The sequence below is a fragment of the Lygodium microphyllum genome, chromosome 13 (genome assembly GCF_053477565.2).
Source record: "Lygodium microphyllum isolate KBCC chromosome 13, Lygodium_microphyllum_v1.1.10, whole genome shotgun sequence".
Lineage (NCBI taxonomy): Eukaryota > Viridiplantae > Streptophyta > Polypodiopsida > Schizaeales > Lygodiaceae > Lygodium > Lygodium microphyllum.
Window position 1 is genome coordinate 110,170,502 of NC_141147.1, and position 22,213 is coordinate 110,192,714.

General features: G+C 38.1%; 2 pseudogenes; both read left to right on the forward strand.

The window, feature by feature from the left end:
* The first annotated feature begins 603 nt into the window (after window positions 1-603).
* On the forward strand, window positions 604-1,829 carry LOC148027040 (uridine 5'-monophosphate synthase pseudogene; annotated as a pseudogene).
* A 5,142-nt stretch (window positions 1,830-6,971) lies between these two features.
* LOC148027041 (V-type proton ATPase subunit B 2 pseudogene) lies at window positions 6,972-21,320 on the forward strand (annotated as a pseudogene).
* The last annotated feature ends 893 nt before the right edge of the window (window positions 21,321-22,213 follow it).

Below are 22,213 nucleotides of genomic sequence, written 5' to 3' on the forward strand. Positions count from 1 at the left end.
TTGAGAGGACAAGTCCTAAGAGAAATCCTACAAGAGAGACCCTAATAAAAATTTATAAAGCAATATACAAACTTTTAATATCTCCTCTTGATGCTCAATAAATGTTATGAGTGAACAAATGTTAAAATGATTAAAAGACTTCAACAAAATGATAGATTCATGGTTGTCCCAGTCCTGTGCATAGACTAGATGTGCATGAGGGATAGCCCAAAAAAGACTCCTCAAGTCAAAGCATGGGATGAAGAAACAACTCCCCACATATATGGTTGCTTACTAATGTCTAGGATAGTCCAAGTAAGAGTTTCGCAAAGTCCATGAAGGCCATCCTATTCTCATCACTCATACATAACATTTGAAAGAGCACTCAATGTAGAAGAAAAAGCCAATCCTAGCTACTAATCACATTGAGGACTAGACTTAGAAATCACCTCCCAAAATGTAGCAATGGATTCATTGAAGAAAGTGAAACAAAAGTACACCCAATAAGTACCATAGTCCTCAAGGTGAATGGTCTAATATTTCCTAAGAAGGCACTAGTTCCTCCTCTTGAAATACCACTTCATGAATCCTCCCATTGATCAGATAAAGTAGGAAGTTGCCACCATGAGGTTAGAGAAGAAGCTCTTAGGTGGGGGTGGCCACATTGGGCCACCTCACCTTGGATCCAAGGCTTTGTCTTAGTAGCTATAGGCGACCATTCTACATGTTGAGTTTTCTTCTAAGAACAATCTTTAGTGAGATTCCTTCTTGCCATGAACCCAATAGTGGTTCTTATTCTTCTTTCCTTGCTGCACTCAGAAGGCATTAGTGGTTGGTATCCCCTATAGCTTCCCTTGCACTTGCATTGATGAAGTTTTAAAGCACCAACTTTTGGAAATGATAATCAATCTTTACTACCTAGATCACTTTTACCAAGGCACTAACGCTAATGAGGTTTGGGCCATTTCATCACTTGTGTACATGAGGAGGTTGTAAAGTTGAGTTTGAAGAGTAAAAGCACAAAAAGATGAGCGAGCTGCCATGCATGAGATCTCTCTGAGCTCGACAAGCTTGCCCTGGCTCTTCATGATGCAGAGGTAGTCAAATTCGAGAGCTTCAACCTCAGCAGTGGCATCACCTCCCCCATATACATAGACCTCCGTGTCATTGTCTCCTTCCTTGCCCTGCTCACGTAGGTCGCACAGGCCAACTGGCCCACCATCTCATCCCTCTGCTTTGACGTCATCTACGGCGTCCCCCACACCGTGCTCCCCATTGCCACCGCCATGTCCCTTGCCTGGGCCGTTCCCATGGTCATGCGCCACAAGGAGGTCAAGGACTATGGCACACGCAAGGCCATCGAGGACATCTTCCACCCTGGCCAGGCAGTCCTTTTTCATCCTTGAGAACCTCGTCGCTACACCAGTATCTTTATCCTCAAGACTATCGCTCTGCTCACTGACGGATTGACAATAGGGGGACCATGCAAACCTACATGAGAATGGCGTGAAGCTTCATGCTGCGCTGGAGCTGACTCATATGGTGGAGGTACTCATGTAGCATGGGAAGATAATGGAAGATGTGGCTGCCTATGTGCGACAGTTTTTAGCAAAGAATCAGACGTCCTTGCCAAGCCTAGCAGAAGGGCAGGTTCCCCATCCTCCTAAGAGCAAGATGTCTTACAGCCAACGTACTCTTCTTGCATAGAATGAAATAGCAAAGAGACTTTTTGAGCTCATGGAGAAGAAGAAGAGCAACTTGTCATTGTAGATGTGAACACAGCAGAAGAGCTGTTGGCTACTGCTGAAAGGGTTTGTATAAGCTTTTTGTTTCAGTTAGAAAAACAGTGAGATCTGATGGTATAACTTAACCAATAACACAAGCAATCGATCAGTGTGAGCTTTTCTATACTTTACATTGATTTCAAGTTACATCATTGGAAAGCACAACAGATCAAGGAAAAACAAAATGTATTCCTTTTAATTGTTCCTTGAAACTTAAATACACAAACACTTCAAGTCCAGAGACCTTCTTGATGTAGTAATTTGCTCCACATGAGTACAATCATCTAGCCAAGGAGGAGTATTTCTTCAAGGAGCTATCTGATTGGACCTGAGAGTGTGATATAATTGAAGCCATCTTTACATGTCTCCGTTATATATATATATCTACCTACTGGATGCTTTCATGTACACGTTATGTGAGTTTATTATTGTTAAGGCCTTGGTTAGGAACAACACCACAATATTTGATCAAGGCGATTGCAGTACGAGTTATGAGAGACTCAGGTATTCACCATCACTTGCCAAATATGTAATCAGTAGGCCCACCTCTTAACTATGGGCACCAAACGACCACAGCTAGGCTGTGTGCAGTTAGTTGACAGTGCATCTATGTCTAGTAGGTGCATTTTTTGCATTTAGAAAAGATGACGTTGTTTGATAGGTTCGTCACTTTTCTAGATGCAAAAAATGCACCTACTATAGTGGTTGTACTTTTTGCATCTATGTCTAGTAGGCTACTCATTGGAGTGGTTGCCAACGTAGCTATTGGACAAACTCTAGAGTTAAAATCTTATTTCAAAGGGATATTGAAGAATGTGAAATTCTTCATAGTATAGTGTTGTTTGGTATTATAGAACACCAAGAAAGCATAGGTTCAAAGGCATGTTGAAGGGGGAGTCTCAAAGTATTGTGATCATCCATCATTCTTATGTGGATTACTAAACTTGTTTTCCTCTTTATGGTGTCCTAGGCTTGAGGTGTAAACATTGCTTGGCCTATTTCAGCTTGTGCAAGGATAGGATTTTGGTGCAATCTAGACAAACTTGTACTTAGAACTATTATATCCTTAACTTGGATCACAACTCAATTGTTATGTTTTGGATCTTTTAGATGCTAAATATTTTACATGCAAAGTCTATTTGGATTCTTGAGCAGAAAGTTCAAAATAATATCAATCTTGTTGTGAGAACATTCGGAGGATCGTAGGACATTCCACCAAGCTTGTTTGTATTAACTCCTATTTAATGACCTGTGCCTTGCAGGATAGAGAGTCCACCTCTGTGAAGGAGGTTTTGTAGTCAGCATTGGAAGAAGGCTATGGAGTAGGAGTTGGATGTTATTGAGTGGAATGGCACTTGGGACCTTGTGTCTAGGCATGTTCATGGGAAGGTGATTGGTGTTAAATGGGACTTTAAGACCAAATACCACAATGGTGGCACTTTGGATAAGCAAAAAGCACGGCTCATTGCAAAGGGCTTTGCATAGCGGCTAGGAGTGGATTTTTATAACATCTTTGCACCTATAGCTAGGATGGATACCATTAGGGTGGTTCATGCCTTAGCTAGTGATGGCCAATTTATCAACTTGATGTGAAGTCTACCCTTCTTAATGGTGATTTGAAGGAGGATGTCTATGTTGATCAATCTTTAGGCTTTTCCATCATAAGATGTATAGGTGTATAGGGCGAAGGCCCTTTACGGCCTCAAATGCAATCACAATTTATGAATAGCCATTCAATGATCCTTCAGTAGCTCCTACTATTGGCAAAGTTGTACTAGTAGGGTGTGACATATTTACAAAGAATTCATGGTATTGAATTGGCATGGCAGGATTGCTGGGTTTCATTCTCGGGGGGGTCACTCATGAATATATGTATATATAACGTGAGTTCAAAATAAGGGGTTTTTAAAATACCATTTTTATACATTTTTAACATACAAAAGGGTGTCATATAAAGGGGTTACTTACAGATTGAATAGAAAAGGGTTGTGTTTTATTAAACAAAAATTCACAGATTAGGATATTTATAAATAGGCCATAAACGCACATTATATAGAGAATATATATATAGTAAACCCCCCGAGGTTTCATTGTATTGGTGTTTTACTTTTCTTCTAAACTAGTATGACATAGGCATAAAGAGTGAGTACATATGGAGATTAAAAATTTGAAAAGGTTAATTATCTTGTGTGTAGGGTACATACCTTATTACATCTATGTTTGCATATGTTAGGTGTGTTTGTAGGCTGATGTGCAGTGCGTTTTACGGACTATGTGCAAACACAAGGAGCATTTGTAGTTACTAGCTTTTGTTTTATGCATGTGCATAAACATGCATTAGTTTATTCATTCTGTATCCTTATGTTCATGTTGATGGATTATGAAGAAGGTTTTATTTACATATTTGTTTGTTGTGTGGAAATTGTTAGGTACAATATTAATGAAAATGAACCAACAATTTTTTTAAATGTAACTTTGTTTGGATTTTTTTGTATTGTTTGGTTTTTTTATTATGGGGCCTTTTTGTGGTGAGAGAACTGAGGTCACTCTCATGGTCAACTAGGATCTACCAGTAAAAAAAAATGAATATCCCCGTGAGCTAGACTATGAACTGTACCTGCACAAAATTGGAAGGAGTGCTCAGTTTGGTAGAAAAGGTATTGCAACACATGTAGAGCTTGTAAGCAGCATGATTGCAGTTTCGCTTTTTACCAGCATGCAGTAGAAGGGCATTTATCTAGAGAGGTTTAGATTTTTTCCCATTCTAAGAGCATGGAGTGCTATTGGAGCTGTAATGTATGGCAAATCAATACATGATATGGTTCTCAAATGTGGACTTGAATCAGATGTTGAGGTTATGAATATTGTCATTGACATGTACACAAAGTGTGCAAGTCTGGTGGAGGCATGCAAAGTCTTCGACATGTTGTCATGTAGAGATGTAGTGTCATGGAATGCATTGATTGCAGGATATACTACAATTGTGGATAGCTCTTGTGCTCTCAAGCTTGACATGTTTAGCTTCTTGTCCATTCTAAGGGCATGAAATTTTGTTGGAGCTATGATGCATGGTAGATCAATACATGATATGGTGCTCAAATTTGGGCTTAAATTAGATGTTGAGTTTATGAATACTGTCATTGACATGTACACAAAGTGTGCAAGTCTGGTGGATGCATGCAAAGTCTTTGAAAAGTTGTCATGTAGAGATGTAGTGTCATGGAATGTATTGATTTCAAGATATGCTATAGTTGGGGATAGCTCTTGTGCTCTCAATCTTGTCAATGAAATGCAAAAAGAGGACAAAAAACCTCATATATTCTTTTTTGCAAGCATTCATAAAGCATGCACAAGCCTAGGAGCTTTGGAAACAAGTAGGTGGATACATGACCAAATTCAAACGAATGCATCAGAGGGATATTGAAAAAGACAAAGCTCTTTTTGTTTCACTTATAAAAGCATGTGAATATAATCAATATACTTGTCCATATTGAATCACTTCTTGGTTTGTCATTATTCATGGCCAAGTGAACTTTGAAATTTTACTTGTTGCATATTGTCATAGTTCTAGCTTTCTAAACAAAATGTGTAGAAGATATATTGTGATAAGGGTGGTTTCATTTGTATTCTTATTTTTTGTTGATGTCTTCTATGGTAGATAGGTTGTGCAACTACAAGAGAGAGGGTTTTTTGAATGGTAGCTTGTTTGAATTTGACTAGTCAATGATTAGTGTTGTCCTAGATGGCCAAGATTTGGCTCTATCAATGCATAATCTAGAGCTCCAAACTTCAAGCATGGCTACAAGAGTAGATGGCCTTGGAAGTGAACATACACACTTGACTCAAATTCATCAAGTCCTAATTGGTCTAGGTCTTCTGCTTCAAGAAGAGGGGCCCTCGTCTAGTATTTGTGCATTGAGATGTCGGTTCGTCTCAACATGCATATCCTATGTAACAAGTTGGATCCTTCACTCAACAACATTTAACTTTGTTGATGCCATGTATATATGAAACTTTGGAGAACAAAAATTGGGCAACAAGGAAGGCAGCATACTGAAACACTTACTCGCATTGGTTTCAATCTTGGCCTTGCATTAGTGTCTTTCATGTCAATCACCTTGAGTATCCTTGAATCTTGTCGATTTGACAAGGGTTGTTCTTTAACATTGTATTATTTGCTTTCGATGCTTTTTGTTGCATTCTTGAAAGACATGCTTTATCTATGAATATATATAATTTCAAATTATTTCCTTGCTTAGGTGAAACAAGTAAGAGACAGTGTGCATGATGCAATGCAACTATGGAAAAATCTTTCAAGGGGGGCAGATTGTGAATCTCCTTAATCACCAAAGAAAGCTGGATTTTTTTTTTTGAAATATATCTAGTTGTCTAGTTGTGCAACCTATTTGGAGGAGGTTGGGACTACAATAAAAAGGCATATCTAGTTGTCTAGTTGTGCTTCTCATGCTTTAAGTGGTGAGAAATTATCATTTCTTTTAGTGAATGAAGCTTCAAATTTGTCTTATTGGTCAAAAAGTGTAGGTTTAGAGGTGTTTAGAGTATTATAGTATGCCTGTTATAATAGCTATAGATAGATTTCTCTCTTGATCCATGGCATTCCCTATAATAGCTATAGATAGATTGCTCCAGCTCCTGTTGCCAATGCCATCCCTTATATCACAAGAAACTTTCAATCATTCCCTACTTAGGAAGAAAAAAGGGAATTCCCTATTAATTTCCTACTTAAGAACATACATAATTAGGGAATGTAAATGATCATAGGAAAAATGGAACATTTCCTAGTTAGAGAAAATTCCTACATAGAGAAAATTCCCTATATAGTTCCCTACATAGGAAAATTTGCCTACTTATGTGTATGTGAAGTGTTCTAGCCTACAATAGACACATGAAGAGTTTGATAAGTTGCCAAGTCAAAGCATTGTATCATAGGGCATAATGATCATTGGATATGCCTTGCATGGCCCCTTCAATATGGTCCTCAAACTCTATAATGAAATACTAAAGAAGGGTATTGATCTAGATAGGGTAATTCTTGTAGGTGTGATGAAAGTGTGTGCAATTACAAAAACAATAGGCCAAGGAAGGTTGGTACATGATCAAGCCTATCTTGGATCTCAAAAGCTCCAATTTTATGCGAACTTCAAAGCACACACAAAAAGGTATTTATGCTTCGCAACAAGTCTACCTCATAATGAAATTACAGCCCAGATCTGCTACCAAGTAGGTCTTGTGAAATGACACGAAAATCTGATGGATGATGTTCAAGAAGATAACTTTGCTATAGTGTTTGTGGCCATGGGAGTAAACATGGAAACTATTCATTTTTTGAAACATGACTTTGAAAAAAATGGCTTGATGGAGACATTCACTTTATTCTTGAATTTGGCAAATGATCCTACCATTGAGTGTATTATTACTCCTAGGATTTCCCTCACAACAGTTGAGTATCTAAGATATAATCTTGGCAAGAATGTACTTGTTATTCTCACAAACATGAGTTCTTATGTTGATGCTCTACGAGAGGTCTCTACAGCACGAGAGGAAGTTACTGGGTCGTCATGGATAACCTAGTTACATGTACATTGACTTGGTCACAATTTATGAGTGTATAGGAAGATTCCAAGCGAGAAAGAGATCCATTACAAAAATTCCCATTTTGATCCTGCCAAACAACGATATTACTTATCCAATTCCTAATTTTACTGGGTATATTAATGAGGGTCAAATTTACATTGATTGACAGCTTCATAATCGACAGATTTATCCTCCAATCAATGTTCCTCCATGTCTTTCATGATTGATGAAGAGTGCTATTGGGGAGGGGATGCAAAGAAAAGATCATGCGGATGTTTCAAATCAACTCTATGCCAGCTATGCAATTGGCACTATAAGGATATAGGGGCATAGCAATAGGTGTTTGTGACACAGATTAGCAGCATCACTTTTTGCATCACAAATAGCAATGCAAATAGCGATAGTACTATGAGAAAAAAAAAAACAAGCAAAACCCAAGCGCGACATTTTTTCATAAAGAGTTTGAGAGAGTGTGAAAGAGATCATGGCTTTGAGAGGGAGAGGAAGAGGAAGAGAGAAAGAGAGAGAATGAGAGCTTCTAACCGCCGCCAATGCTACCATCGCCATTCATGAAGAAGAGGAGAAAGTGCAGGAAGGAAGAAGAGGGGCCGTCGCGAAGAGGAGATGAAGAATCCATCCTTAGGCCTTTGCGGTGAGTACATTTCCTTCTCTTGGTTTGTGCTTGTTCTTTCTTCTTTTCTTTTGTTTGTGTTTTTTTTTAGAATGAGGTGCATTGAGGGAGAAAGAGAGAATAAACATGAAAGATAACAAAGAGAGAGAGAGAGAGGGAGGGAGGGAGAGAGGAGAATGAGTGGAAAAACACGAGGGGGTGGAGAGAAACAAAGAGAGGGAAAACAAAGAGAGAGAGAGAGAGAGAGAGAGAAACAGAAGGGGGAGAGAACATAAAACGAAGAGCACAAAGAGAGGTGGATAAATTTTGTTAGATTAGTTAGAAAACTAATGCTACTCTTCGAGGGAAGGGAGTCTTTAAATTGCCCAGGATTTTTATACAACAAAGTGGTCTTGGTTAGCCAAGAGAATTCCATTAAAAATCTAAAATGCTAAATTAGGTCAAGTTAGGAAAGAATGATCGAATTTCAACTATCCTAGTGTGTCATCCTAGATCCAAATCAATGTTATTTTAGGGGGCCTGAGTTGACACAATATCTTATTAATAAAGTGGTTGATGCATATTACTCCCCTCATTTTTCACTATCTTTAAACCAATGCAATATTCTACTTAAGTTTGAGAGATGATAGCAAAGTAGTTATTCTAAGCTAATATTAGATAACCATGGTAAGACACTATAGTCACAATTAAGACTTGCTTTAGGTTGATCCTTGTGGGATTGAGGTAAAACTTTTCCTATGTGATAGACTTAATTTGGATAAAAAGGAATCAATTTGTGCACACCTTAGATTGACTTTATGATCTTTCTACATTATAAAACATGTTGGATATGGAATGGTATGTATTGCTTTATAAATACTGATTATCTTCCCTATATTAGAACCAACACTAAGTAGATATAGTGGATAGAAAATCTAAAAATTATTTAATGTTTATTTTAAAGGAATCTATAGTTAACCATACTATTAATGTTTCTAATTTCCATGTATCTAAAGTTACGTATTGTAAACCAAGATGTTTCAGTTGACATTAATTTTATGGAGTTACAAGAGAAGAAATCCCTTCTCAAACAAATTAAAAAAGAAATAGAGACTGAGAACAAAAAGCAATTGTTTGTCGTAAGGTAGAGAAAATGGAAAACGATGATGGTTGTGATGTTCAAGATTGCGAGCATATCTTAATTAGCATGTCTCGTGTCCTTGCTCTCAATGCAAGCTAGCAATCAGACGAAAGCGTCACTTGTCTATAGAACATGTACGATGTTTTGGCAAGTTCTAATCGAAGATTATTGATCAAGTGATCTCAAACTTTGAGCAAACGGTAAGAAAAATGTGTATCAATTATGCCTTATATTTGCAAACTAATTGAATAACATATACAAAAACATGAAAATGTGGCCGTAAATTTATACAGGGAGGTGATGTCTCATCCCAAGGAGGATTGCACCTATTGTGGCTAGTTAGAAGAGTTCATGGACATAGAATGGATGGAGTGTCTGAGCCAATCCACCACTTGGAAAGCACGACCCAATCTATACCATGAATACCAGAGGAGATAGACAGCCTTTATGACTTTCCTACACAAACTTGGAGCTTGAGATGGAGGCAATGATTGATGCATTGATACCCGTGGATGCCGAGACATCTAATCTGCTAAGAGAGGAAGCATCCATACTATTATATGATGGATGCCGAGTATCTCGCCTGAAGAAATTGCTTGTACTCCTAAGTATGCAAGTAAAATAAGGGGGGAGCGATATGAGTGTGGCCGAGTTGTTCAAGTACCTTCAACATACGCTTCATTGATTTCTTTTCGGCACCATTATGAAAAATAGTTATGCTTTTACAAGGTGTTAGATGATTTCTTTTTAGTTTGCTAAAGTATCATATATTAACACTTGAAAATATCATGCATGAGTCTTGTAATGATTATTGCATCCATGCATGTGTCAATTATTGCTTGTTGTTTCGAGGAGAATATAAGACTATGGAGACATGTCCAAAGTGTGGTGCTCATAGTTATCGACAAGACTAGAAAGGGCAAACCATCCCTCAGAAAGTTCTTAGATATTTTTCACTTATCCCTTGTATATGCCACATGTTTCATATGTCAAGCATGGCATGGCAAGATTGACAATGTGGCATGCGTAGAATAAATCCTCAGATGAAGTCCAACGAATATCAATGGATTCACCCGCATGGAACATTGACTCTACTTTTCCAAGCTTTCTATGACGAGAGTCAAGGAATCTTTGGCTCGTGTCTTGCTCTAGATGGTGTGAACCCATTCGGTCTCCGCTCAACTTCTTATAGTGTGTGACATGTAGTCCTTGTTAACTACATCCCGCCATGGATTTCTATGAAGAAATGACACATGATCCTTAGATTGCTCGTTCCTGGCCACTACAAAGTCAGGAATATGGACATCTATCTTTGTCCATTCGTCATGAATGAGATGAAGATTTTGAGGGAGAAAGGGGTTGTCGTGGAAGATATGAGTAAGTGCAATGGTCGAAGGTCTACCAATATATGATCCATTCTCATGTAGACCATGTATGACTTTTCACGATTTGGGGAGTGCTCACATAAGTAGGCTTCCATTCTCATTGGTCATATCTATCATATCTCTTTCAAGTTTGTATTCAATAAATAGAGGTATTGGAACAAGTCTAGTTACCTTAGGTTATCATGCATGTCTATTGTGTGGGCCATAGTTAGACTCCCGAATGTCATGAACCATGAATAAGATGGCATATCAAAGACACACCTCTTTCATGCTGGAGAGTCATGAACTAAGGGAAGGTTTTCTTGAATGACCTTCAATATGAATAAATGCCCAAAGCTAGTACGAGTGGAAAATGATCCACATAGAGTCACATCCAAACGGAATGTGACAGTTCTCGGCTTTCTATGAGTTGTCGTATTGGACCCGCTTATAGATGAACCACTTGTTGGATCCAATGCATATTTTGAAGAATGTGGGTAGCTTAATATAGGACCACATTATAGGAAAGAGAGACATTGCAAAGGCATGAATGGATTTGAAGGAGGTTGGGAAGATGAAGGTGCTTTGGCCATAGTTGAGTGTGTTGATGGTCTCTTGTAACTATCTCGCACTCCTTGGGTTTTTTCCACTAAACAAGAGTGCATTGTGAACAAAATTATCAGGTCTATTCGAACTCCACCAGGTATCATGCATTCTCTCAAATATGCTTTTTCTAAAGGCGACCAACTATCAAGGCTAAAATCCCATGATTGGCATAAGATATGACAGGTTTGTACTTGCCTCCGATTGTAAGTGGTCTATATATTTTTCTATTTGGAGTCTAATCGGTGGTTGTAATGCTTTTTCATTTGTGATAATTTATACTATCGATTGTGATCGCAAGATGCCTCACTCCAGAAATACACGGGACAACTTATAGGTTGTCAAATTTAGTACTATGGATCTCATAGAAGGAGATCAAGATACCCTCTATTGAATCCGCAAGGTGGGGAGCAGTGGAGATGGTTTGTGTATTTGAGAAATACCTTCCCACAAGCATGTTCACAATATAAACCCACCTCTTGGTGCATCTTGTAGATGAAGTGGAGATTGCGGGACCTATCTATATGGAATGGATGTTCTTCTTACAGCACTTCATGAAAACCTTGAAAGGCTTTATGTGACAGTGAACTCGCCTAAAATGTAGCATAGCTGAAGATTGGTTAATGTTAGAGGTATTAGTACATATTTCACACTGGCTACCAACAGTGGATTCAGATACAACAATATGCTATGGTCACTCGTTGAAGGACAATGATAGATTAACCAGAGATGTGGTGGTTGGAAATGGGGTAGAAAAAAGGATGGATGCTACAATGGAGAAGAATGTGAATCATTTTTGTATGTTACACCATGCATTCATGGAGACATGGCTTGCTAGATATGAGCAAGCCAAGAAAGATCGAGAAAAAGTGTGATTGGAATTTTCACACAATACATGCCATTGAATGATTTGATATCTTGAGGGCATGGAGGAGATGTTGTGGTTTATGTCTATAGGATGGGCACATGGAGCTTTGATCGCACCCTCTTGCGAAGGGATGGAGGTCTTTACCGAGGAGTGGGAATACTCGAGGGGATGTGGTCCAAAGGTGACCACATATTCTATAAGATGTCATATCTAGATTTTATATATGACAACTAATCTAAGTGTTTCAATGTATACTACAAAATATAGAGTGCAATGCAGTCATGTGGGTAACATTTTCGTGTTGAGAGCATCGACAAATTGCACTCCACAACGGATTATGGTGCCGTGGCAAAGTTTGAGTAAGAGAGTCGATGGTAAGCCACAGATCCAAACACCATTATAGATGATGGAGAATTTTAAGAACTTGCAAAGTGTTATCTCAGTGGATTACCATAGCTTCTCCATGATTATATTCGATTTGCAATGGTTCAAAGTGGTACTAAAAGGAGCCAGGGCAATCATTTGACGAGGTCCACTTGGATTTCTCAAAATAGATTTAAAAAAAGATAGACTGATTTGCATGACATATTTGTCTTTCCAATCCATTGTGAACACATGCATGAACTATGTTTTAAAATTTTATTACGACACAGATATGTCACAAATGTTGAATCTCTCTTGTATGTGATTCTAATGAACATGTAATTTTCTATCCCAACCCTCAATAACCTTGATGGTGGTATATTGTGCCTTCAGCTCCCTGAAGTGTCACAGTGTCTGATGAAAGAAATGTTCCCAGCGTAGATAAGGATAGTATGTAGATGGAGGGGTTGATACTGCAAGGGGTGGATGTCGGCTTGGAGTGTGATGAAGAAAAGACAAGAGGCCAAGAATTCTTTGAGAACGAGGTGAACTCATCCTTTTGTGGTGACCTGTCTATCAACCTTCTAGTGTATTAAAAACCAGGATGCCTCCTTCTTCATCTCCTACTTTGGAGTGTTGTTCACAGCCTAAAAACAGCGATCGCGCATCACGCGATTTCGTCAATCTCTCTTTTTACATAGAATCCTCTCAAATTGGCTAAAAGCTACATGCTTTCTTTTGCATGCATCGTAATCTAGAATTTGTCTATAGTTTTATGGATTTTCACAAGAGATAATATCTAGAATATCGAAAATTGGCTAAAAACTTATCCAAAAAAATCTAATATTTTGAACCATGGATACTAACACTAATGTCTAAAGTGGCATTGGTAATCTAAAAGGAAGCCACACTCTAGATTTTTTTACATGATGTGCGTGTAGCAGCATGACATCCACCCTCTCCTAACCTGCACATCCTAACCTGCCATGTCAATGTCTTCATCTTCTGCCTCTTCCGCTTCCTCTATGTCTTCATGCTCTTGAATTATTTTCATGTCTTCTAGCTCATATGTTGAACTTTCTCTTCGTATAAAGAGCTTGATTCTTTTTTGATCTATGGGTATCTTCATGCTTGTTCCATCCAATTCAATCGATGAATATGTGGCATTGTCATGAACAACCTTTACCACATATGGACCAAATCAACGCTTTACCATCTTCCTAGAATCAGTGTATTGATTGTCTAGGCTGCTGTCATAGATAAGCACCCAATCATTTTCTTGAATTGCTCTTGGCCAAAGTCAATGTCGCTTATCAAATCTTCTTTTGTTATTTAGTCTTGCTGTCTTTAGCTTCTTAATAGTTGCTTGAACATCTTCGGGCCTTCTTTCTAGTTGACATATGCAAAAAGTCAGTAACTCTTCTCTACTAATGCCTTCCTCCCAAGATAGATGACTCCATGTGAGAATAGATTCTTCAATTGGCATAATTGGTTGTTGTCCATGCATAAGTTCAGCTGGCATATAGCCACTCACTATATTGTGAATAGTCCAGTCAGTCCATAATGCAAAAGGTAGCATTTTATGCCATTCTTTGATATTTTCTCTACAAGACTTTGCTAGAGCTTTGAGAATAGGTTGGTGCCCTCTCTTACTTTTCCCATTGCCTTCAGGGTTGTAGGGTGATGTTAAAGCCAACTTAATACCTAATTGAGCAAAGAAATTACGTGCCTCATTAGCATCCAACTCTCCTGTATGTGCAGTTACTTTACCCACACAAACATATCTACAAAACACTTCTTCAAGCAAAAAACGACAAACAACTTGAGTGGATTTGGTTGTTAAGTCTTTGCCCTAAACTTGATTGGTTAGATCCTCTGTTGCAAGCACTAAATATCTCATATCCCGTATTCTTATAGGCATGGTGACAAGATTAATAACCCATATATAATGTGTAGACAAGGGATAAGTCGGTTGTAACCCATCTCGATGCTTGACCATAGAATACATCTGATACACATAACATGTTTCAACAAAATGTGTTATGTCCCGATACATGTTTTGCCACCAATATTTTTCTTTGACTTTAATAAAGGTTCCCCATATGCCTCTATGTCATGTCCACAAGCTTTCATGAAATTCCTTCATTATCTGTTGTTGTAACCTTTTGTTATCTACAACTCGGACATGTGCTCCTTTCTTCTTCTTTGCACACTTCCATAGATGTCATTCTTTAAGAAAAAAACCATAAGCTTTCCTCTTGATATGATTGAACTTCTCATCACTCCAAGTCTCCTTCTTTATCATTGTGCTCAAATATTGGCCAATATTCAGCCAATCTTCCTCATAATCTTCTTCAAGAAAATGAACTAAAACTTGAGCAATGCAATGAGCATGCTGGCTTCTACTTGACCATTCTGTTGTCTTCAGCTTTGGACCAGTATATGTAGTAACTAAAAAAAATGTATTTTTAGCATAGCCATGGAATGAAATTCAGCAAGTATAGATTCTTCACCTTCATCCTCTTCCATCAGCTCTTATTCATTGTCATATCTTGCACGTGATCGCATGTGAACAAATGGATTCACGTTCCTAAAATATGATTTAATTTGGGGTTGAGAGACTTAATATATGCAATCCATCTTAGCATAGCAATGTCGGGTGTAGAGTGGTTGGCAATCATGCCCAAGAGTGGAAGACAATCAGTTTCTACCACTATGGAAGTACCTATAAAGTATTCATGATCACACTTTAATGCTGTTAAAACTCCCCACAATTCCCTTTTTACTTGTGCATACCTTTTTTGACGTTCATTGAGAACTTTTGCTCCAAAATGAATTGCATACCTATTTCCTTCAAGATCCTCTTGGCCAACAGCCCATCCTATCCCAATGGGACCTGTATCCATAGTAAGGATGATGGGTTGACCATTTGAATAATCAGCCCATTTGAGAGTGGGGGCTAAAATTAATAGCTTCTTTAATTTACACATAGTGGTTGTATGCTCATTACCCCAAGAGAATCTTTGGTCTTTTCTTAATAATTGATAAAGATTTTTGGCTACATGAGAAAAATTGGTATCCATATGAGATAGAATATGCATGCGCCAAGAAATCTTCTTACTTCTGAAGCATTAGTGCATTTTTCTTGCATTCTGCTGATGGCATCTATCTTGATTGGCGAAGGTTTGCGTCCATAGGGACCACATAGATGACCAACCACTAGGACTTCTTCTACTCCAAAAATTCCCTTAGCTCTAGAAAGGGTAAGATGTACCTCTTCTAGCCTTGTCAAAATCCTATAACAATCATGAATATGGTTAACTAAAAATGTCGTGGAACCATCTTTGTCAAGCTCCTCATTCTTTTCATTGACTTCACATCCCTTGATAGGTACATGATCAAGAAATAGAAGAGTAAGTTGTGGAATAAAGTCCCTTAAGACTTTGTGCATGGCATTCATTATATGGGCTACAGAGTTTGCTGCACCTTGTGGTAGAGTGCACATGCGGACAAATCCAAGAGGTGTCTTCATTGTGGTAATGTCTTGGCTTTCTAATGAAAGCTGAAATTGGTCATATCCTGAATATAGATTGCCCATAGAATTAATTTTTCTACTTGCAAAAGCTTCAGCAAATTTGTCAACAATTGGACCCGAACCAACATTTCAGATTGTGACATGATTAATAGGTTGTAGATCTTGAATTAATCATAAAGATCCATTTTTCTTGGCCACATTAAACCATCGGTTTGAGTAAGGTGCTGAAGAAGGTTCTAAAATCTTCATTTTGATCTTCTCATTTAGAAGTTCCAATAATTTGGGCAAATGCCCCCTTGGAATAGGAATGGGCTTGAGGTTCTAAGGCATATGTGGGACTGTAAAAATGACCATAGGAGCCACAATATTTGGATCCACACAGTCTATTTTACTTAGTTGAAATGCAAAAGCTTTTTTATGTTTCATTAGCGTTTACATAAAAGAGTGTTTTTCAACCGGCGAAAGGAAATAATTTTCACCTATTTTGAGCTTTTTTATACTTTCAGATGTGAACTTCTGACCAATGCTGAAAGGATCACGAAGACTTGGCTGATTTGATGCCCTATCAGCGAGCCCTTCACTTTCAAGAGGCAATGGGACTACCACAAGTTTAACTTTCTTATCCACCGTCTTGTATTTTGTCTCCATTTGCGTTTCAACCTTGTTGAGTAAACCCATGTCTTCCTGCTCAACAATTTCTTGAATTGTTTGATAAAAATCCAATATACAGGACTGATTTTCAGCTTGATTTTCAGCATGAGCAGCTGCATATATTTAAGCCAACGTGTCAGTACTAATCAATCTAAAAAAAAAGCCTGAAATATCTTCATTTTCAGCCATCATATAATAAGTTTTCAACTCCCTTTTTACATGACATAAATATTTTCTTTCAGCTTTAGTCATGGCTAGAAGAGACTTATAATAGCCCATACTATTGGCTATACATACATACAGATTTGCTTGAGACAGTTTCTGTAGCATAAGGAGGTTCAATATTTTTACATGACGCACTGCCATAGCCTCCTTTTACAGCAGTGTAGCCCAAAAACCCTTAAATTCTCAGGCATTAGGAGGCATAGGATAATCACGCAGTCGATCTCTGTTTCGATGATGGTTAACACACACAATAAGAAATTGGACAGCTCATTCATTATCCTTGCTTCGGATTCGAGCATAGGAAGAACCATCGTCAAGAGCTTTTGTTTCCAAGCAGGCTTTAGAAATGTAAGGTTGCCCAAGAATGATAGGGTAACTACAAGAGTCTTGAATAAAAAAGTGAAAATTGTCTTTTATGTCTCCAATAGTTAGCTGCATATTAGGACATGTAGCATATAACTCTGTAGAAGAGTTTTTTGCAGCTCTCATTCGCCAACCTGGATCAATATCAATGGGCCATCTATCACTTTCATAGAGACTCCTTGCCATGACGTTTATCTCCGAACCATGGTCTGAGAGTGCAATACATGGTGTTTCTTTTTCTTCAATTTTGACGACTGTTACTGTTGTTACTCTTGCCCAATGCGTGCAAGAGTAGTGAGTACTTGGAATGAATCGAGCATCTTCCTCCTCATGCATGTGCTATAGATGGCCTTCGTTTTGAGAGATGGGCTCGGCCCAACTAGTTTGGACCAGCCAACCATTACGCTTTCAGTTTTTGCTTCTTTAATTTTTGCATTCATGCTTTCTTTATCTTCAACTTCAATTGCTGTAATTAATTCTTTAACTGCTTCAAGATGAATTCCTTGTGAAGTCAGCTTCTCTTCATCCTGCAGAAAAACTCCAAGAACTTGCAAAAAAGCATGCACTATTTTTTCAGCTTCATCACCAACATATTGTCTTTTCCTTTTGATTACATTAATAATTACATCATGGAATTTTCATTTTGCTTCCCAGAATTTGTTCTCCTAGGACTCGTTTGAGATCGGTTGTAGATTCTATGTCAGACTGCAATTTGTAGCCTAGCTGCTTGCCTTTCTTCTTTCCTTCGGTCTTTTTTGTTTGTGGCGCATCTTCCATCTCTTGATTTGGGGTTATATTTTTAGCAAGCTTTGGTTGTTTAGGCGTTCTTCTAGTACCCGTTTTGGAGGGCCAGAAGAGGAAGGCCCTGGTTCATCTTCTCTTATTCTCTTTTCTTCAATCAAGTCTTCTTTATGATTGATGTCAGCTAAATGTGCAAAGGCGAAGAAAGAATCTACCTATTCTTTCCAACCAGTTATTCCTCGAATGCACTGACTCGTGTTAGCCAAATCTTCTTTGGTTGCTTTACCACGTTCCTTTTGATCTAGTGCCTGCATTCATACTTTAGATTGCACATTAGCTTTACATGCTTTCAAACTTGATTTAGTTGGCTCAATTTTCAGTCCATAGGTAGCTACATCAATTTCTACGTAGGCATTCATTATAGCTAAATATTCTAATCTTTTTGTCATTCCACCATTGTCAAAATTTGGCTCCAAGACTAGTTTGAGCTCCATGAATTTTTACGTCTTTCCAAAAGATGAGCTTCTATGCTTCAGCCTCACCAAAGGCTGAGGACTCCCTCTTCTCATGTTGTTGGTTGTCACACTAAATACAATGCCTCTTAAAGCCTTCTCTCATGGGTCTTTGAGATTATGATTGTCCCCGTTCTTCAACTTTGACATCTAGCTTCTTCACCTTGGAACTCATTTCTATAAGATTCAGATGAATGTCACCCATGCTTTTAATAAGTTCATCCATCACATCATTTTTAGACGAAACAGAAGAAGAAAGAGTTGGTTGATTAGTTTAAAGAAATAGGGGATTTTGAAGGTGGAACAAGCTCCATCAATGGAGTTATTGATGTTGAAGTAGAGCCCAATCTTAGTCACATCCACTCTCTTCGAGCAATCATGTTAACTGCATAAGTAACATTTGTCCATGCAGTCTTGACTCTTGATTCGGAGGTAGCATCTTCTAGGCGATCAGCAAGATTTTCTTGCAGAATGGGATCTATAGCCTTAAGGAATAATTCAATCTTCTGACCTTCCATACTTTGTTGGTCTTCAGCATCATCAAATTCTCCAAATTTACTTTCAAATTCATGGTATAAAGCTGTTGCAACTAAACCTTTGTTGGGTTTCTCAACCCAATTAGCGAAACTTTTCTTCGTCATTAGACTAGAGTCTTTTAAGAAGAATTCTTAGTGTAGGGCTTGTTTGAATGTAGCCCAATCTGCATCTTGCTGAAGAAGACCATGGATTCTCTCTTGAAAACCATGCTTGGCTAGTCTGGCAAAATAGTGACTCCATGCATATTATGGTACACCAAAGAAGAGCAAATTTTCAACATACAAGCGAATAAAAACATAGAAATTTTGACCATTAAATTGTTTAATTTCTGCCCAACTTTCTCTAGGGCCTTGATAGCTGTGGAATCAATCTTCTCTTCATCTTGCCTTTGTTGTTGTTGTTGTTGTAACAATTGGATTTTTTATTGCTGAGTTTGTTGCAGTATGCATACCAATTGTTGTAGAGCATCTCCTAAAGAATTCCCCATCTTGGAGTTCTCTTACACCAACCTTGGGTTCACCAATGTTGCAGCGCGTAGGGTTGAAGGTTTCAAGCCAAGTTTTTGAAGATAAGAGACAACAAGGTGAAGGTAGATTTAGGAAGAGGAATAGATGGAAGAGAAGGGATTCGAAGAGATTAAAGATGTAGAAGAATACTCCGAAAAAGAATTAGAATATATAGAAGAATACTAACACAGATGAAGCCTATCAGTTTCTTTCAGTATTATGAGAAAATATAATTCTAATAGACAAAAACGTGTACAAAATAATACCTTTCTCTATGCTACTCACATCACTTATCTGATCCCTCCATTGGCTCTGAAAGGGGGGGTTATATAGCAGGAGGCTTGGCCAAACTCTGCCAAATCACTCCTTCATCTTCCACTTTGGAGTGATGTTTACTGCTTGAAAATAGCAATCACTCGTCGCGCGATTTCGTCAATCTCTCTTTTTATATAAAATCCTCTCAAATTGGCTGAAAGATATATGCTTTCTTTTACATGTCATCCTAATCTAAAAGTTATCTATAGTTTTCTGGATTTTTACAAGAGATAATATCTAGAATATAAAAAATTGGCTAAAAACTTGTTAAAAAAATCTAATATTTTGAACCATGGACACTAACACTAATGCCTAAAGTGGCATTGGCTCTCTAAATCTAAAAGGAAGCCACACTCTAGATTTTTTTACACAGTGTGCGCGTAGCGGCATGACAACATAGATGATTGGCGGAGACTTAGGGAGGAGGCTACAAACTCTCTAGGATGTTGGAGACAGTAGCACGAGGCAGCCAGGGCAGGATTGGAAGCAGGGGTGGTCCATCATCTTGGGAGTGGTTGCGATAGGAGTACTTATCTAGAGAACTTTGTAAGTTTTTCTTTTATTCTTATCGCTTTCTTTTTCCCAATATTTCTTGTACTGACAATCATGTTTCTAACTATTTTATTTTGTTTTCATTGCAACACTCCATTACAAACCACGATCCCACCAGTCTAGAGACTCGATATACAAAGAGACATGGTCTCACTACATTGATCAATAGACTATGCACGCAACGGCCCAGTAAGTTACTCATATTTCTTGTCAGTAGTTACTATTTTTATTAAAATGCATTATGTATGGTGGATTAATATGCATCTTCTTTTTTGCAGACTCGGTTCAATGCTCCTTTGTGTCAGGATGAGCTTTTGGATGGTGAGAATCTATAACTCTTGCTTAGATTCCTATAGCACATATCCTCTTCCTTTTTGGTCCTTGATTTATGTAGACATCTTCTATGTACTATGTTATTATCATTATTTGTATCTTCCCATTATCTCATGAGTTTTCATCAATGATGTTGTATTTATTTTATGTATCAGTCTTGTGGGTTCAAGTACATTTTGTGCTCATTTTGACGACCATTGCATACTTAGCATGTATACCATTTGTAGAATATAAATAGAACACATAGTGCTAGCTACCATGCCACAAATTTCTTTTCTCTCTAACCATCGCTATTAGCATTGCAAATTTACTGCATGCATTGCTATTGGAGTCATAATATGTGTCGTAAAAAACTGTCACTAGTGGCATCGGTATGGGCAGCGGTATTGCGTCGCAAAACCGACGCCAATTGTGATGGTTTCGTTTAGATGCTAATACACATGTTTAACGAAGATGGGGGAATTTTTTTTAATGAACATTTTCGTCACTTTGAACATTGGTAGGAGGCCTGTATCTTGTAATGTGGGAAGGATGTGCATACAATGAAGGCTATGGTTGGAGAGGAGACCTTGTCATCAGAAGACTTGCTATACTTGGAGTTTTTGGAGAAATTTGAGCATATATTTGTGGCTCAAGGAGCATATGACACTTGGGATATCATCTAGTCTCTCAATCTCACCTAGATTTTGCTAAGAAATTTTCCAACAGAGCTGCTTCGGCAAATCCTTGGGTCTTTGTCATGACTACATAAAGATGTTTAAGCTGGATGAAGCTGATGAAATGCTTTCACAAGGTTTCAAGGATCAGATGTATGACATTTTCTAGCTTCTTCCTCAGAAGCTGCAAAGGTGGGTATATTATCTACCACTATGCCCCCTAAAAGCTGAGTAGATCGATGATCCAAGCAAGGAGACGGCAGTATATTCAAGGCATAGTCGATGGCATGTTTTTGGAATGTACATAGAAGTTTCAACGTCAATTTTTGCAAGATGGGCATGATTGCAAACAAAAAAAATGTTTAAAGCTTAAGTTAGCTTTTGGAAATCTTTAAGCTATTAACTCTATTGCTTTTTTTCTCTAAATGCGTTGAGCTTTAAAATCTTAGCTTTAAACAATCTAAAGTAGAAATCCCACAAAGTTAAACTCAACGTGTGGAAGAAAAAATGATATAAGGAGGGTAGAAGAGGTGCAAAGAGTCCTCCTTGATCTCTCCATCAAGACCATGCATGAGAGGCTCTTGAGTTGAGCTTTAAGTTCCTTGCCTCTTTGAAGCTTTGCCATAAAATTTGAAGAGAGAGGCTTGAGGTTGAGCATTGAGCCCCTCGTCTACTTAGAAGTTTTCAACATCAAGTTGTATATGAGGGTGGATTGAGTTCGAGCTTTAAGCTCCTGTCCTCTTTGAAGCATTCTTCATCAAAATTCTATGAGAGTGGTTTAGTTTGAGCATTGAGCTCCTCGCCGAGACTATAGAGCGCGCTTCTTGAAGTCTTGCGTAAACTACCCACTAGACATGTAGACATGGTTTAACATTCAATGAAAAACCAAAATCTATAATAACCAGAATATATTGAGATAAAATGATAATGACTTCTAGAGCTCAAAGCTCTCATTTCCAATGAAAAACCACTTCACACTC